Genomic DNA, 3,958 nt, shown 5'->3' with positions numbered 1-3,958 from the left:
AACAACAACAACAAAGAAGTATGACCTTTGGGTTAGCTCTGCGATTCCCTGTGCCATGGAGCACCTGTGAACCAAATTGTCATCTAGCCAGTCAGCTAGAAGTGAAGGTCTACGGAAGCATCACTCTCTCTATGAAGAGTTACCTGAATGTGATTATACGGAGAGCAGCACATGGAGAGGGCAGGTGAGAAACCTGAGGGGCCGCCATGACTGTGCGCTGAGGTGAGAGAGTTTGGAAAATGCGGTCAAGAATGGTGGCACAGCGTGAAGAGTGCCACCCGTGTCACTGAACTGTATGCGTATGTTCTACTCTGCTTGTTTTCACCAAAAAGAAAAACAAAAAATAATCTCAAATCTCACAGGCAGAGGGCTCACCCTGCTCAGTACGACCTCAGGCTGACATCAAAACCTCGTCACTGACCCTCCTCACCCCGAGCAAGGTCCCACTTGCAGGTTGGGGACTAGAATAGATGTACCTCTGGGGGGCAGGCTGCGATTCAACCCCTAACACTGACCTATGGGGAAAACTCCAGAGATTCCACATCAAAAGGCCCGTTTCTCTTGGCAACACCAGCCTGCAGGTCCCCATGGCAACCACAGTGAGAACGCTTGCTGGTTGTTCGAGGTGCTCTGGGCCCCATCCTTTGTGTTCCAAATGTCCTGCGACCTCATCTCCCGGAGAAGCCTGTGGAGCTGGGTGCTGTTGGTGGGTGCCACAGAGCCAGGGAAGGAACGCTACCCAGGCCAGGGCCCCCTTCTGAGGGATCCGTGGGGAGGACAGCACAGGCCAGCTGCTCGTATGGAGTCCTGGATGGTGCCGGTGGTTAATGCATTCGGCTGCTAATTGGAGCCCATCGAAAGAGAGGCCTGGCTGCTTCGGAAAAGTCAGAGCTTTAAAAATCCCATGGTGCCAAGTACTGAGAACTAGGGCTTTATCAAGTAACTGCATATCTTGTTGTTGTTGTTGTTGTTGTTTGTTGTTATGTGCCGTCGAGTCGTTTGCGACTCATAGCAACCCTATGCACAACAGCCCTAAACCCTGCTCTATCCTGCGCCAACCGCACTATCTCCGACACACCCATCCCGATTACCCCAGTCACTGAATCGATCCATCTCATAGAGGGTCTTCCCCTCCTGCGCCGTCCCTCCACCCTCCCAAGCATGATGTCCCTCTCCAAGGACCCGTCCCTCCTGGCAACATGCCCAAAGTATGTCAGACAAAGCGCCAGAATCCTTGCTTCCAAGGAGTTGCTTGGTTTAATCCTCTCCAAGATGAATCTGTTTGTTTTCCTGGCAGTCCATGGTACATTCAGTACTCTTTTCCAGCACCACAGCTCAAAGGCATCAACACAATTCAGGTCATGACGCTAAATGAAAAACAATAAACACACACACACACACACACACACACACACACACACACACACACACTCGCATGGTGCCATTCAACACGACACATGTGACATCATCGTGAGTCACAAGGAACGACACAGCAGCAAACAGCTCATTGACATTTAGACATATGACTGTTGTCTTTGGACTACTAGGGAGCTCTGGTGGCCAAGTGGTAAGGAGCTGAGCTGGCAACTCAAAGGCAGGCAGTTCAAGACCATCAGCTGCTCCTTGGGAGAGAGATGGGCAGTCTCCTCCCATGTGATTTACTGCCTCTGAAAATCCAATGGAGACTCAGTGATGGGTCAGTTCCAACTCGATGGCGCACAACCACATTGGGCTATTGTCAGACCTATGCTTTTTAAGAAACCCTGATGGTGTCATTCCTCTTCCGTAGTGCGCTGCTGACTGGACATCAGTGGTGCCACTCCACCAGCTGTTCTAAGGGAGGAAAATGAGGCGGTCTCCTCCAGGAAAGATTCACAGCTTCAGGAACCCAGTGAGGGTCCCCATGCGCTGGAAGTGACCGGGCACAGGGGGGCTGGGTTGGCTTTTATGCTTTTGAACATGAAAGGTTATTGAGGTTATTATTGTTGTTCTTGCCAAGCCAGCTCTGTGTTGGGTCACCACCACACCTGACAGAACGAAGCACCGTCCAGTCCTCAATCACCTTCTGGTCTGCCAGTCAGCTGGAGTCCACTGCTATGACCACTATGTGTTCTGAGGGCCTTTCAACCCCGGGGTCTCATCTTCCAGCACCCCACTGTGCTGTTGGAGAAGAGTACAAACTATCCCGTGGGCTGCCAGAAGAACAAACAGGTCAGCCTCGGAGGAAAGACAACCAGAGTGCTCCTTAAAGGAAAGAGTGGGGAAGTGTCATCTCACATACTTTGGGTTTGTTGACAAGAGGGGCCGGTCCTTGGAAAAAGACACCATGCTGGGCAAGGTGGAGGGCTAGAGAAAGAGAGGACCTCCAATGAGACAGATTGATGCAGTGACTGTACCAGCGGCCTTGAGCGTGGCCGAGGCGGTGAGGATGGTGCACCAGGGTACAGGGCTCCCATCTGCTGCTCTCAGGGCTGCTAGGAGTCAAGGTCAGCTCAGCAGCACCAACACAGATAACGTTCTACGGTGTGTGATCTCTCAGGTTTTCACACGTTACTTTTTCAGATCGGATCCCCAGGTCTTTATACCCACAGTCTCTCTTAGTTTGGAAGTTCTGCTGAAACCTGTCCACCACGGAGGAGTCTGCTGGTATCCAAAACGCACCACCGCAACACACACACCAGAGGCTGAAAACACGTGTGAGACTGTCCCCTGCAGACTCGTAGACAAGCCCGTGCTCACCTTGCTTGTGTGTGAATGGACGTGATTGGTCATCAGTATTTTGGAGGGGGACGATGTCAGTTCAAAGACCAGGTGAAGGAAGACAGGTTTCCTACCTCATCTGCACGAACCGTGTTCTCGCTTTTCACAGATTCAGCTTTCAGGAATGGCTGAGGTGTGCCTGATCCAGGCTGTGGTCTTTTCAACCAGTCGCTGTGCATCTGACAGCGGGACAGTGAATATGCATGATGGGAGAGCCGATGCCTTTGAGCTGTGGTAGTTGGAGAAGAGGACTGAACGTCCCTTGGGCGGCGAAGGAACAAGCACATCTTGGAAGGAGTGCAGCCAGAGTGCTCATTCGCGGCAAAGATGAGAAAGCTTCATCTCTCGTGCCTAGGTCATGTGGCTAAGGTGAGGCTATTCCTTGGAGAGGAAGGGACAGCATGCTTGGAAAGATGGAGGGCCAGCGAAGGAGAGGAAGACCCTCGGCAAAGTGCATTGACATGGTGACTGGGGCAGTGGGGTCGAGTGTGTCAGGACGACACAGGATAGGCCAGGGTTCCGAACATGAGGTTACCAGAAGTCGTACTCGACCCGACAGCACCTAACACCACCACCACTTTGCTTCTTGGTTAACCTGACAATCCCCAGCAGAAACATTGACAAAGGGTTCTGTTGATCTTTGGGAATCGTGTCCATCAGCTAAGAAATCTATTCAGTGCTACTGTGTGTGTGGACATTAAGTCCTGACTCGCAGAGACCCCGTGTACCCCGGTGTTGCGCTGACCCCGCCATCCTTGCTGTGTTGGACCCTAGCACTGTAGCCACTGCTTCAGTCCATCTCATTGAGGTTCCTCCTCGTCCTCACCGGCCCTCTCTCTACTTTACCAAGCACGATGTCCTTCTCCAGGGCCTGGCCCCTGCCGGTAACACGGCCGGGGTACCTGAGACGATTTCTCACTGCCCACCTTCTAAGGAGCACTTAGCTGGACTTCTTCGAGAATGGCTCTCTTTGTTTTTCTGGAACTCCACAGTATGTTCTGGGTTCTTCTCCAACATCACAAATCAAAGGCAACAACTCTGCACTCTTCCCCACTTATCATCCACCTTTCACATGCGCTTGAGGTGAATGAAAATACCATTGCCTGGGTCCAGTGCATGCCAGTCCTCTCAGTAACAGCTTTAAAAAAAATTTATTTTTTTTTTTATTATTTGTGTGCGTGTGTATGTGTGTGTACTG

Source organism: Elephantulus edwardii, unplaced genomic scaffold (genome assembly GCF_000299155.1).
Source record: "Elephantulus edwardii isolate Elephantulus edwardi_28Jun2011 unplaced genomic scaffold, EleEdw1.0 scaffold00185, whole genome shotgun sequence".
NCBI lineage: Eukaryota > Metazoa > Chordata > Mammalia > Macroscelidea > Macroscelididae > Elephantulus > Elephantulus edwardii.
This window is presented reverse-complemented; position numbering follows the sequence as displayed.